Source organism: Mesocricetus auratus, unplaced genomic scaffold (assembly GCF_017639785.1).
Source record: "Mesocricetus auratus isolate SY011 unplaced genomic scaffold, BCM_Maur_2.0 Super-Scaffold_100029, whole genome shotgun sequence".
In the NCBI taxonomy this organism is placed as follows: domain Eukaryota; kingdom Metazoa; phylum Chordata; class Mammalia; order Rodentia; family Cricetidae; genus Mesocricetus; species Mesocricetus auratus.
This window is the reverse complement of record NW_024429210.1, coordinates 6,431,961-6,446,863: the sequence shown is the minus strand read 5'-3', so window position 1 is coordinate 6,446,863 and position 14,903 is coordinate 6,431,961. Positions and strand designations below refer to the sequence as shown.

Below are 14,903 nucleotides of genomic sequence, written 5' to 3'. Positions count from 1 at the left end.
TGTACATCAGTGTTTACTGAAGCATTATCCACAAAAGCTAAGGTAAAGAACCAGCCTATGTGTGTATCAAGGGATGGTTAAAAAAAGTTATATAGTAGCTGGAGAGTTAACTCAGTGATTAAAGGAACTTGTTGCTTTTTCAGGGGACTTGTATTCAATTCCCAGCACCTACATGGAGACTCACCACTGTCTATAACTCCAGTTCTAGAGGAACATCTTCTGGCCTCCTAGGTACCAAACATGTACATGGTACATAGACAAGACACACATATACTTAAAAATAGTGATAATATTTTAAAACTTAATAATTAAAACTTAAACATTAAGAAAACAATGATATTGTACTGGTTCATTTTTATTGCCAACTGGAAACAATCTGAAACCACCTGGGAAGCAGAAACTTCGATTGAAGAATTATCTCCATTATATTTGTACATAGCCCTATCTGTGAGGAATTAACTTGACTGATGATTGATAGTCAGATGGGCATGACTGGATTGTATAGGAAAGTGATCCAGAGAGCAAGCCATGAAGAAGCATTCCTCCATGGTTCCTGCCTCTATGTGGCTGTCTTGAGTTCCTGCTCTGATGTTCCTCAATGATGCATGTGGTAAACCAAAATAAACCCTTTCTTCCTTCTTAATTGTTTGTTGCCAGAGTATTTTATCACAGCACCACTGAAATTTTGTAGATGCATCAGTTAGGACTGGGCTCCACAACTCTACATTTTGTCTGGTTGTAGTTTTCTGTAATTGATTCTGTCAGTTGCAAAAAGAAATTTTCCTAAAAAGGAGTAATGACTATGCTTATATTTGGGTACAAGGACAAACATTTAGAACGCTGTTAGGGATCAAGATAAAAAGAAAGCATTATGGGGGTGTGAGGAGGGAATACCAGGGCACAAGTGATCTGCCTGGGAAGATGGGAAAAGAGGGAACTCTGATTAGTGTTTGGGAGGGAGATAAACACAGAAGACAGGGATGTAAAATGATAATAAGAATATCTCAATAAGAAATCATAATATTAACTCTTTACCTAAAAATACCTATAATAATCTTAAGTTGATTTATGGATATACATATAAGGTTTAAATGAAAATTTTCCATCTGGACTGACAATGCTCCCTCCAACAGTGAAAGACTATCTAACAAAAACACCAATATCAGGCATGAGAAGCACTCCTCTGAGTTTTTGGTCAAGGATATCCAAGAGACTCCCAAAGTACCATAGGCTACTGTAATTGCCTTCAATTGTTCCACAGAGATAGAAAGTAAGCCCCACTGCTGAAGATACTGTGTATTTCAAACACAGGGCCCAGAGACCCCTGAACTGGAACTGAACTGAATAGTAGCTTTCATGGAGCCAGAAAGTGTCATGCAAGCCTCCAAAGAAGGGAAGCAATCAACAGTTCTACCCAGCTATGATGCCTATGAACCTGTATGGCATAAGGGTTTAGTAGTGGTACATATATCCTAGAAGTATACAAATGCTCTCTAATTCGTCTAAAAATTGGCTCAACAAACATAGACAACAATCCAGGACCACTGAAATCATGGATTTTGGAGAACAAATAACTGTCAAATTATTAAACCAAAATAATCCAAGCAAGAACAACACCGATGATTTTTTTAAATTAACTACTTTAGGCTTTGAACTAGAATAGTTGTATATAGTACACACACACACACACACACACACACACACACACACACATACACACACACATTCAGAGTGTGTAGGGGGTTAGATAGGCTTTGAGACTTTAGAAATGTTTAAATCTCACTCCATGTTTTGTATGTCTAAAGGAAGGGGATGCAATTTTTTGTGAGTGCACTTGTACACGTAGATTGACATGTGTGTGTAGAGGCCAGAAGCAATGATTAGGTGTCATCTTTCAGAAGCCATTCACCTTGCTTTTGAGATAATGTCTCTTCACTGGAGCTTGTTGATTAGTCTATACTAGTGGCCAAAGAGCCCTAGGGATCTGCCTGTCTCTAACTCCCAGCACCAAGATTGCAAGTGTCCCTAGCTAGCTTTGCATTCTTACTTACTTACAGTGGGTGTTGACCTTAGCTGCTCCTTGGAAACTTTAAGAACACCTAGGGTATGGGTAGGCATTCATTTTTCCTTCCTTTTTATTTAAATCAGAATCAAGCATGTTTTACATGTCAATTCCAGTTCCCTTTCTCTCCCCTTCTCCCCTGTCCCTCACTAACCTTCTATCCTATCCCCTTCCTGCTCTCCAGGGAGGGTGAGGCCTTCCATGGGGGATCTGCACAGTCTGCCATATCCTTTGGAGTATGGCCTAGGGCCTCCCCAATGTGTCTAGGCTGAAAGAGTGTCCTTCTATATGGAATTGGCACCCAAAGTCCATTCATATGCTAGGGATGAATACTGATTTACTACCAGAGACCCATAGATTGCCAAGACCTCAACACTGACACCCACGTTCAGAAGATCTGGATCAGTCCCATGCTGGACTCCCAATCATCAGTCTATGGTACATGATCTACCCTTTGCTCAGGTAGGCTATTTCTATGGGTTTCACCAGCCCAGTCTTAAACCCTATGCTCATCACTCCTCCCTCTCTACCACTGGGTTCCAGGAGTTCAGTTCAGTATTTAGCTGTGGGTGTCTGCTTCTGCTTCCATCAGCCACTGGATGAAGGCTCTAGAATGTCATAGAAGGTAGTCATAAATCTCATTATAGGGAAAGGATACTTAAGGTAGCCTCTCCACTATTGCTTAGATTGTTAGTTGGTGTTATCACTGTAGATCTCTGGACATTTCCCTACTGCCATATCTCTCTTTAAACATATGATGACTCCCTGTTTTATGATATCTCTCATCCTCTATTCTTCACCTGACTCAACCTTCATGCTCTCTCATGGCCTCCTCTCCCCTACTTTTCTCTCCTTCTCTTTCCCCTAGCTCCCATTCCCTTCCCACATGATCTCAATTTGCACAGAAGATGTTGTACCTTTCACCTTTTCTGGGGGATCGTGTATGTCTGTCTTAGGGTCCTAATTATTTCCTAGCATCTCTGGCAGTGTGGATTATAGGCTACTAACTCTTTGCTCTATGTCTAAAATCCATATATGAGTGAGTACATACCATGTTTGTCTTTTTGTGACTGGGTTACCTCACTCAAGATGGTTTCTTCTAGTGCCATGCATTTGCCTGCAAATTTCAAGATTTCATTGTTTTTTTCCCCCTCTGAGTGGTATTCCATTGTGTAAATGTACCACAGTTTCTCTATCCATTATTCAGTTGAGGAGCATCTAGGCTGCTTCCAGGTTCTGGCTATTAAAAATAATGCTGCTATGAACATAGTGGAACACATGTCCTTATTGTATGAATGTTGGATATTTTGGGAATATGCCTAAGAAGGGAATGGCTGGATCTTGTGGCAGACTGATTCCCATTTTCCAGAGGAATCTCCATAGTGATTTCAAAACTGGCTGTATAAGTTGTCACTCCCACCAGCAGTGGAAGAATATTCCCCTTTCTCCACATCCTCTCCAGCATGAATTGTCATTGGCAGTTTTCATTTTAGCTATTCTGAAGGGAGTGAGATGGAAACTCAGAGTTGCTTTGATTTGCATTTCCCTGATGGCTAAGGATGTTGAGCACTGTCTTAGGTGTCTCTCAGCCATTTTAGAAACCTCTATTGAGAATTCTCTATTTAGTTATGTACCCCACTATTTAATTGAATCATTTGGTGTTTTGGAGACTTGCTTCCTGAGTTTTTTGTAAATTTTGGAGATCAGCCCTCTCTGTCAGGTGTGAGGTTGGTGAATATCTATTCGCATTCTGTGGGTTGCATTTTTTGTCTGGTTGACTGTGTCCTTTGCCTTACAGAAGCTTCTCAGTTTAAGGAGGTTCCATTTACTTATTTGTTTGTTTGTTTGTTTGGTTGGTTGGTTGGTTGGTTGGTTGGTTGGTTTTTGGTTTTTCAGGACAGGGTTTCTCTGTGTCTTTGGAAACTGTCCTGGAACTACCTCTTGTAGACTAGGTTGGTCTTGAACTCACAGCTATCCGCCTGCCTCTGCCTCCTAAGTGCTGGGATTAAAGGTGTGCACCACCACTGCACAGCTGAAGTTCCATTTATTAATTGTCAATCTCAGGGCCTGTGATACTGATGTTAAGTTCAGAAAGCCATCTCCTGTACCAATTTGTTCATGGTTCACTTTCTCTTCTAAGAGGTTAAATGTGGCTGGATTTATGTTGAGGTCTTTGATCCATTTGGACTTAAGTTTTGTGCATGGTGATAGATATGGATCTATCTGCTATCATTACATGCCAGTTTCCAGTTACGGCAGCACCATTTGTTGAAGATGTTTTCTTTTCTCCATTGTATAATTTTACTTTCTTTGTCAAAACCCAGGTGTTCATAGGTGTATGGGTTAATATCAGGGTGTTCAATTTGATTCCATTGGTCTACCTGTGTATTTTTGTGCCAATACCAAGCTGTTTTCAGGACTATAGCTGTATAATAGAGCTTCAATTCAGGGAGTGTGGTGTCTCTGGAAGTTCCTTTATTGTACAGAGTTTTTTGGCCATCCAGGGTCTTTTTCCATATGAAGTTGATTATTGTTCTTTCAAGGTCTGTGAAGAACTGTGCCAGTATTTTGATGGGGATTGCATTGAATCTGTAGATTGCTTTTGGCAACATTGCCATTTTTACTATGCTGAGCCTACCTATCCAAGAGCATGGGAGATCTTTCCATTTTCTGATATCTTCTTTAATTTCTTTCTTTAAAAACTCAAAGTTCTTGTTATACAGGTCTTTCACTAATTTGATTAGAGTTACCCCAAGATATTTTATGTGTTTGTGACTATTATAAAGGGTGATGTTTTTCTGATTTCTTTCTCGTCCCCTTTACTGTCTATATGCAGTAGGGCTACTGATTTTTTAGTTATTTTTGTATTCTGCCACTTTGTTGAAGGTGTTTATCAGCTGTAGGAGTTCCCTGGTAGAGTTTTTCAGGTCACTTATGTAAACTATCATATCAACTGCAAATAGTGAAAGTTTGACTTCTTCCTTTCCAATTTGTATCCCCTTGATCTCCTTTTATTGTCTTATTGTTCTGGCTAGAAGCTCAAGTACAATATTGTAAAGATATGAAGAGAGTGGACAGCCTTGCCTCGTTCCTGATTTTAGAGCAATTGCCTTGAGTTTTTCTCCATTTAGTTTGATGTTGTCTATATATTGCTTTTATTATGTTCTGGTATGTTCCTTTTATCCCTGATATCTCCAGGACCTTTATCCTGAATGGGTACTGGATTTTGTCAAAGTCATTTTCATCATTTAGTAGGATGATCACGTGGTTTTTCGTTTGCCAGTTTGTTTATATGGTGAATTACACTGATAGATTTTTCATATGTTGAACCTTCCTAGCATCCCTAGGATGAAGCCTGCTTGATCATGGTGAATGATTTTTCTGATGTGTTCTTGGATTCAATTTGCCAATATTTTATTGAGTATTTTTGCATCAATGTTCATGAGGGATATTGGTCTGTTGTTCTCTTTCTTAGTTGTGTCTTTGTGTGGCCTGGGTGCCAAGGTAATTGTAGCCTCATAAAAACAGTTTCACAATGAACCTTCTGCTTCTATTGTATGGAAGAGTTTGAGTAGTACTGGCATTAGCTCTTCTTTGAATTTCTGGTAGAATTATGCACTGGAACCAACTGACCCTGGGATTTTTTTGGTTGGGAGAATTTTGCTTCTATTTCATTAGTGGTTATAGATCTGTTTAAAATGCTTATTTGTTCTTAACTTAATTTTGGTAAGTTATAACTATCCAGGAAATTGTCCATTTCCTTTAAATTTTCGAATTCTGTGGAGTATATAGGGTTTCAAAGTATGACCTGAAGATTCTCTGGATTTCCTAGTGTCTGTTGTTATGTCCTCCTTTTCATTTCTGATTTTGTTAATTTACAGGTTCTCTCTCTGCCTCTTGGTTAGTTTTGATTAAGGTTTGTCTATCTTGTTGATTTTCTTGAAGAACCAACTCTTTGTTTCATTGATTCTTTGTATTGTTTACTTTGTTTTGACTTTATTGATTTCAGCCCTCACTTTGATTATCTCCTAATGTCTATTCCCCAGGGGTGAGTTTGCTTCTTTTTGTTCTAGAGCTTTCAGTTGTTCTGTCAATTCTCTAGTGTGACTATTCTCCATTTTCTACATGTGGGCACTTAGTGCTATGAACTTTCCTCTTAGTAATGCTTTCAAAATGTCCCATAATTTTGGGTATGTTATGTCTCATTTTCATTGAATTATAGTAGTGTTTAATTTCTTCCTTGATCCAGGAATTGTGCAATTGGGGATTGTTCAATTTCCATGAGTTTGTAGAACTTCTGCAATTTGTGTTGTTGAATTATAACTTTAAAGCATGGTGTTCTGAGAAGATTCAGGGGGCTATTTCAATATTTTTGTACCTGCTGATGTTTGCTATGTTGCTGAGTATGTGGTCGATTTCAGAGAAGGTTCCATGTGACACTGAGAAGAATGTATATTCCTTTGTGTTTGAATGAAATGTTCTATAGATACCTGTTAAACCTAATTGGGTCATAACTTCTGTTAGTTCCTTTATTTCTTTGTTAAGTTTCTGTCCGGTGCTTCTGTCCAGTGGTGAGAGTGGAGTGTTGAAGTCTCCCACTATAACTGTGTGAGTTCTTATGTGTGATTTGAGTTTTAGTAATATTTCTTTTATGAACATGAATGAATTTTTATTTGGGACATAGATATTCAGAATTGAGACTTCTTCCTGTTGGGTTTTTCCTGATGAATATGAAATTACCTTCTTCATTTTCTGATTGATTTTACTTTGAAGTCTAATTTGTTGGATACTAGGATAGCTAAACCAGCTTGTTTATTGGGTCCATTTGATTGGAAAATCTTACCCCAACCTTTTACTCTGAGGTAATGCCTGTCTTTGAAATTGAGGTAGTTTCTTGTATACAGCTGAAGGATGGATTCTGTTAGCCTGTGTCTTTTTATAGGCTAGCTAATACCATTAATATTGAGGGGAATTAAGGACCATTGAGTATTAATTCTTGTTTGTTTTTTATTTGGTGTTGGTGGGGGTATTGTGTGTGGAATTACCCCACTTTTTCTTTTGGCTTTTGGTAAAGTGGGATTATCTATTGCCTGTGTTTTTGTGAGTGTAGTTAACTTCCTTAGGTTGGAGTTTTCCTTCCAGTAGGGCTGGATTAGTGGATATGTATTGTTTAAATCTGGTTTTGTCATGGAATATCTTGTTTTCTCCATCTATAGTGATTGAAAACTTTGCTGGATATAGTAGTCTGGGCTGGCATCCATGGTCTCTTAATGTTTGTATAATATCTATCCAGGACCTTGTGGCTTTCAGAGTTTCCATGGAGAAGTCAAGTGTAATTCGGTTAGGTGTGGCTTTATATGTTACTTTGCCTTTTTCCTTTGCTACTCTTAATATTATTTCTTTATTCTGTATGCTTGGTGTTTTGATTATTATGTGACGAGGGCACTTTTTCATGGTCCACCCTATTCGGGGTTCTGTAGGCTTCTTGTACTTTCATCGGCATGGCTTTATTTAGGTTGGGAAATTTTTCTTCTATGATTTTGCTGAATATGTTTTCTGAACCTTTGAGATGGGTTTCTTCAACTTCTTCTATACCTATTATTCTTAGGTTTGGCCTTTTCATGGTGTCCCATATTTCCTGGGTATTTTGTGTTCGAGCTTTGTTGGACTTAAGATTTTCTTTGGTCGATAAATCTCTCCTAGTATATCTTCAATGCCTGAGCTTCTCTCTTCCATCTCTTGTATTCTGTTGGTTATGTTTGCATCTATAGTTCCTGATCATTTACCCATATTTTCTAATTCCAGCATTCCCTCAGCCTTGTTTTTTCTATTGTCTCTATTTCAGTGTTCAAACCTTGCACTGTTTACACTGTTTCTTGCAATTTTTGGTTAGTCTTTTCTTCCATTTCTTTAAAGGATTTTTCTCATTTCCTCTTTTAGGGTGTCCATCATCTTCATGAAGTTGTTTTTTTATATTTTATTTTCCAGTTTAAATTTAGATAAGAAACGAGGTTGCTTCACAAGTCAGTTCCAGGTCCCTCTCCCATTCCCTCCCCTCCTCCCGTGCCCTCCCCCAACCCCCCCCCCGTTATCCCCTCATTCCCCCAGGGAGGGTGAGGCCCTCCATGGGGGTGTCCATAGTCTGTCATTTCATATAGGGCAGGGCCTAGACCCTTCCCCAAGAGTTCAGGGTGAGAGTGCACCTCACATTGTTCTATGGGAGTCCAAAGTCCGTGTGTATACTTGGGATGGGTACTGATCTGCTGCCCAAGGCTCAATAGATTCCCTAGGCCTCCTCACTGACACCCACATTCAGGGGGTCTTGATCAGTCCCATGCTGGATTCCCAGGCTGATGCCTGGGATTCAAGAGTTAACCTTTGTCTGGTCAGCTGTTTCTGGGGGTTAAACCAGCCCAGTCTTAATCCCTTTGATCATCAGTCTTTAAGGTCATTCTATTCTGCTTCATACGTGTTGAAATATTCAGGTTTTGCTAGACTCTGGTGACATCACATTGGTTTTTCTGCTGTTGAATGTGTTCTTATATTGTCATCTTCCTATCCCTTCTTCCTGTGGGTGCAGATGGAGTCTCTTCCTCTCTTGGTGGGTATGGGTCCAAGGCTCTCTTTCAGTGCGTGCAAGCAGGTCCAATACTCTGATTGGTCTCACAGTAGGTTCAGACAGGTCTGAGGCACTCCCTCTCTTTGTGGATGGGAGCTGGACTAGCACAGTGTTGTCATCAGACTCCTGGATACTTGATGAGCTGGGGGCAAGTCGACATGCCCACAATACCCAGGTCAGGAGATCTCAGAGATGGCAAGCAGAAGTCCTGGGTAGGCATTCTTAGCCACTTCTATTGATTCCAATGTGCAATCAACATTTAGAATTCCTGTCTTAGATTACAGAGACATTGTAATCCAATGAGAAGAAAATGGGTTCTGTATTTAGAGAAATCAGTTCATAATTTTGGCTGCTGTATTTAAATACAAAGAATCCTAGGTCAGCAATTCTTAAAGAATAATAGCTCAGGATCCTGGGAGAGTGCTAAAGAGGAAAGTCTCAGGCTCCTCCCAGACCTACTGAGTCAGAGGCTTCCACGACACAGCAGTCTAAAGTTTGAGAAATGCACCTGATTACTCTAATGAGCTGAAATTTGAGAATACTTAGCTTATAATTTTCTTTTCTGAGACTTACATGTATGCTGTTGCATTAATTTTTAAAGTAATATGTCAAAAGTAGAATATAGTAGGTGCTCGACTATTGTCTTTTAACTCAGAGTGTCAAATTCAAAGGAATTATAACTCGAATAATATAGATGGTTTGGGAGCCCATCCACCAGTGAATGGATTTTAAGAACAAAATTTTCATTTGATAACTTCAGAAAATACATGTGGCACAGAAAGGTTGGCAAAATATTGTACAATAAAATGTCTTAAATACTTCCTGGATTAGTTGCAGAGTGCCTGCCTATCATGCATGAGACTGGGTTAGATCCCTCATACTAAGAGTAAAAGTCCTCCTTTCCCATAGTTATGGCTTCAGTACAGGAAGCAAAGCTGACTACACAGTCCCCAAGACACCCACAGCTGCCACCTATGCCCCTGCCCTGAATCCACTATTCTTGTTTTCACTCGTCACATCTTGAGTATGCATGTTACCTTTACAGAGTTCTGACCTAGTCTTCTTGAAGTATTTCCTAGTCCTTTTGTACTCCTCCTTGGAAAAAGAATTTCAATTTAATGAACAAATTCATTATTTATTCTCAACTTTGAAGATGATTGGCATATGGACTTTAGATTATAGGACTTATTAACCTATTCAGATAGGTATAGGATATAAGCTTTCTAAAATGTTTGCACAGTATTTGAAAACCATAGACATAATTACATTCTGGGCATTAACTGGATCCATAAAGCCAAAAGAAAAATCAGAAAAGCACAGGGAGCTGCAGAAATATGCAAATGCTACAGCTTCCATGTTACTTTGGAGATTGTCCAGGCCTCAATCCTTCCAAAGTTCCTTACCTTCCTCTGGGGGTCCTAGTAAAACCCCACCATTGAGGTCCCAGAACATGTCTTTGTTCCTTGAAACTTGAAAGATAAAATAAACTGATTTTGTGAAGTGAAATTTGTTGTTATTTCTCTGAATTCATTGACAAAATACAGTCATTTCCTCTTTTCACAGAAATGGGCATTGTAGAAATCAAATCTGTCAGTATTGGGGAGAAAAAATCTTAGTTTCCTAAACAGAACTCTAATAGCAACTACTGGAAAAGGAGAGCAATCTCAAAGTAGAAAGAAAAGAGTTTACTTCCCAGTTTCTTTCTCATCTTCTCTTTGCTTAAATATGTTCTCAGAACAGACTGACACAGTGTTTACCATAAAGGGACAACTTGCAACAAGGTTGTTACACTAAACTATATACATAGATACATATAGTAGATTTCTCAATTCTATTTAAGTCACTTTAGATTTTACTTTAAACCATACCAACCACACTACCAAGAACACTGAGCTAGAGGGTGTGTGTGTGACATGCAAGGACATAGGAACAGATAGACACCAGGGAAGGTTAGGCTTGATGTCCGATAGTTACAGGTCAAGCATTTCTTTTACAGTGATGTTCACCCTCTGAAATTGTTTCTGGAGGTAAGTCAGCTCCTTTCTGTGAAACCATGCTTAAGATCCCTGTCATTAAGTTTCTGCTCCTAGATGGTAGAAAAATCAATATAAGTTAAAAGACAAATAGACTAAGCTGCTTCTTGTAACTACAATGTGTGTGACTCCTGTGTATGCTTTTCATCTGTTCCAGTGGGTAGCATGTATGTTTGAAGTACATGAAAAACTAATCAGGAAACAATGGGTCATACTTTACAAGAAGGAAAACACCATTCTTTTACTGGAGCCAATTTCTGATCTATAATTTATACATGTTTCTACTTAGGGTTTTGTCCAGTCACAATATAACAACAAGCAAAGGTAACTCTCTATGTGTGTCTCTCTCTGTCTCTCCCTATTTCTGTCTCTTTGTGTCTCTGTCTCTGTCTCTCTCTGTCTCTCTCTGTCTCTCTCTCTCTCTCTCTCTCTCTCTCTCTCACACACACACACACACACACCTGCATGTTGTAAGTTTGTGAGTGTATTAGTTGCCGACAGTTTCTATTTAAAAGATAACTGAGTTATCCTGAGACAGAGTGCCTTATGTTACCCTCAACACCTGCATAAAAGTGGGGGCAGTATTTATAAAGCAAGCGGTCTTGTACTTATTTACTAACACTAACAGTATTAACTGTTGAAGCTAGATAAACACCACATGACACAAAGGACAATCAACATTCTGCCAGGGTCTTAGATAAATCTGGGTTTACAAAGATTAAGGCAGATAACACTGAGAAACTCAGCAACAAAAAAGAAAGAAAGAAAGAAAGAAAGAAAGAAAGAAAGAAAGAAAGAAAGAAAGAAAGGCAGAAAGACAGAAGGAGCGAAAAGTTACATAAAAAAGCAAGCACAATAGAAATGCTCATAAAACAAAATGAAACTTTAAAAGTAAGATGTAAATGTTTAAAGAATTCATAACAGTGTTAAATCAACCCTATCTAGACATGGATTTTGTTTCAGAAAATGTAAATTTGAAACCAGACCAGTCTTTAAAATGACATAAAATTGATGATTGTTGCAGGTACTGAGGTGGGAAGAATAAGATTTAGGAATACTAACCATAAACTTTGTAAACTAAGAGAAGTCTTTTCAAGTAAAATCAGTCTATGATCCAAAAATACAATTTGGAATTCCTTACTCACAGTCTAAGGGAACATGCACAGCCTGCATTTTCCTTCCTGTCACAACAGAGGTAGAGCTGCATCTCCGTGATCTCCACCCCTAAAAGAAAATTGACACCAACTCAGTCCGACTAAGGAGAGTTTTCTTTTTGAATTCATGTGATCAGAAAATCTTAAATAGTACTTTGACCCAAAACTTGTCATGTTTGATGCATATCCAAAGAAGATCTACTTTTAATACCCCAACAATTATTTTTCTGAGAACCTGCTGTATGTCAAAACCAGCCCTTGGCAATAGAAACATGAACACAAAGAGATGATGTGAAGTAGAAAATCTTCATTAAGAGTGTTTTAATATAGTTATACTATCATTAAATAGTAGCTCAGACCATACTAACAAAACCAAATTTTGATCATTCATAAACTGTTGGCAAACGTAAGCAAATTTCAATAGATATTAACATATTATTGAGGAAGTTGATTTTTACCTGTAAATAAATATAGCTAAGATGCTTTTTAAAATCTTGTTTTTCAACTAATTTATTCTTACACAATTTTGGTCATGCTATCAATGTTTGTTATCTTATAATTTAATAATATCTAATTTTTAATTCAGTTTATCTATTAAAAATACTTCACATAAACTTAGGTTAAACTCATGCATGATATTTTTGCACTCTGCTGTTGAATGATACTTATATCTTACCTAGAATGCTTTTATATGTAGTCTTAATGATTAGCTCTGAAGTGGCATGGAAATATATAGTACAAACAGAAGATTTTCCCCATAGACCAGAGTATAAATATTCACATTCTCAGAGAAATGGAAGAGCCCAAGAGAAAAATGCAAATGAAAATAATTCCAAAGATTTTATGTCTTTAAAATGGTCAGTGCTTTTAATAGATATGTTAACAAAATCTTAAGTCATAATTTTAGCAGCAGAAAAATATATGACTGGCTTTAATATTCTTTTATTATTGTATTATTAGAAAACTTTTATTTTTTGACTGTTTTACATGAAAGCAATTGAGCCACACGAGAGCATTCATTATTTTAACAGAAATTTTTGCTGAAGGAAAATTCTGTGTGTATGCTACTCACATACTAACTGCAATCACGTTTATTTGCCAGGGAAAGCAGAAGAGATATGATGTTAGGATTTAACTTGCTTTAGAGCCCAAAGAAAGAGGTTTCTATTGCCTTTATAGTTTGAAAGCAAGTGAAACAAGCTTTTCACTCTCCAAAGCATCTTGTTTAAAACAATCTGCAATTTAAATTCACTTCCCAGAATATAAAATCAAATCATTTAAGAGGAGAAAAACGATCCAAGAAAAAATAAGCCATGTGTCATTAATTCAGTTATAAATTATTAGCCAAAAGCAGCTTCTCAGCATTTGTATTTGATGAAGAAAAATTGATTGCTTCAAGGGCATTTCAATCCTTTGATGTTCCCATCTTTTAGCTCACCACAAATCTGAATCCTTAACAGAATGATTATAGCATTATAGTAATCCTGAGAGCCAATACTAAAGGATTTGCAAGAGCAATTGAGATCAATAGTTTGAAAAAGAATGTCTTTTTGAATTGACAGTGCTGTCTCGCCTGATCGTGAACCTGATCAAAATAAACGGAGTCTAAGTACACAAGCAATCTCACAGGCTGAGTTGAGCTGCTATGAGGAGCCAGTTTTCTGAGCTCTTGAATAAACCTGGTCTCTGAATATTTCTAAAGGATTAAGCCCAAACTAATGGCAACCCAAAGATATTTTGCAAACAATCAGTCTCCTGCTAAAATAGTTAAGATAATACATTAAGGGTCTTGATTTGGTATTCAAAGGAGTGAGTTCAGCCACAGGTTCAAACATTTGCCTTTCCATAGTTTGAGCTTATGGGAAATTGGATTAGAGGTAACATTGTCTTAATGGTCATCTACTTTGGACCACTTTGAAACTGAGAATCCCTACAGCATTCCAGAATGGACTGGAAAGGACCATATCCTTAACATATAACATATTAGAAACCCAATAGCCCAGGAATGTGTAAAGACACAATTGCCCCCATCTACGAGATTTCCAAATTGTAACATTATTTGATGCCTCAAAAGACAGAAAAAGACAGCGGATTGTTAAAGGCTTCTTGAACAATTCAAGGATTAGCATAAAATTATACATGAAGGAGGGTTAGAGCAGTCATACACTCACTCACCACAGTGGGGGCATTGTTAGTGAACACAAATGGACTCTAAGAAAGTGTGACGGCATCTTAACATCGCCTAAGGACCTGCATGCTTGAACGTTGATGTATATATTCTCCATTCTTTGTTTCCTCAACAAGGGGTCAGTTTCGTCCACTGGAAAAAGAAGTTAGGAGGCTCAGATGGCACACATCTGGAGAACATCCCGTGGAAAACTTGTGAATGGGTAAGTAATCTCCTTCAGAACCAAGACAAGAAGTGGTAATTTATGACTTAACAGACTGCAAAACCTACCATTAATTCTAACATACAGACTTTAAACCAAGTGATTTGGAAGAGTAAAATAAGTAACAGTGATGAACAGAAGCAAAACAGCAATTCTAAATAACGTGAGTTTTACATTGTCATTTGAAGGTGACAGAGTTTGTGTTTCTGGCCATCATACAGGGTAACCTTGCTGGCCTGTACTCTGTGAGGGCACAGATCCTCACATTTCTGGCATCTGAAGAAGTGGTTCAAATTAAAAGTATTTTAAAGTCAATCCTTGAGAACTGAGCTGGACAAACAGGCCTTAACTTGGAGGCTATGCATGATAACACGTGATTCCTAAAGTTAACCTTTTTCTCAAGCTGTTTAAAATGTTTTGTAGCTGGTCTTGTCTAAATGAATCAAAAGAAGAATAAGCAGGAACTAGCATAAATAATAGCTGCCTTAAAAGGGAGCAGAAAAATTGATAGCTCTACAAATGGCAGCCACCTGTACCAGGAAAACTCAAAGAAAGGGAATAAGGATTTGAAGAGAAAGAAGAATTTGAGATGTGACAGCAAAGAATAGAAATCACTCTCCAGAAGGTGTTTAAAAAGCTCTTCTC

At 37.9% G+C, this 14,903-nt stretch overlaps 1 long non-coding RNA gene across 1 annotated transcript in view; it reads left to right on the top strand.

The window, feature by feature from the left end:
• The window catches only part of LOC121134688, a 108,336-nt gene that overhangs the window by 31,981 nt on the left and 61,452 nt on the right, over window positions 1-14,903 (top strand). Inside the window, exon 3 of the long non-coding RNA XR_005871806.1 lies at window positions 14,173-14,258. This is a non-coding gene — a long non-coding RNA (uncharacterized LOC121134688). The remainder of the gene's footprint in view (window positions 1-14,172; window positions 14,259-14,903) is intronic.